Raw genomic sequence first — 270 nt, 5'->3', positions numbered from 1 at the left:
TTCGGGCATGCGGGGTCCCCCATGTGTCCCGAGTGCGCGGATGCGGAAGAAACTGCTGAGCATGTCTTCTTCGTGTGCCCTCGTTTTGTGCATGCGCGGAGCGACATGATGGTAGTGAGCGGGCCAGACACCACTCCGGACAACCTAGTTCGGAGGATGTGTAAAGACCCAAACATTTGGAGGGCGGTTTGTACAGCCGCCTCTCAAATAGTTTTAGAATTGCAAAACAGGCGACAGGTTGACCACCGACACGCCAGTGTTAGCTAACGG

The sequence above is a fragment of the Wyeomyia smithii genome, chromosome 1, assembly GCF_029784165.1.
Source record: "Wyeomyia smithii strain HCP4-BCI-WySm-NY-G18 chromosome 1, ASM2978416v1, whole genome shotgun sequence".
Taxonomy (NCBI): domain Eukaryota; kingdom Metazoa; phylum Arthropoda; class Insecta; order Diptera; family Culicidae; genus Wyeomyia; species Wyeomyia smithii.
The sequence above is the reverse complement of the archived record's forward strand: the minus strand, read 5'-3'. Positions refer to the sequence as shown.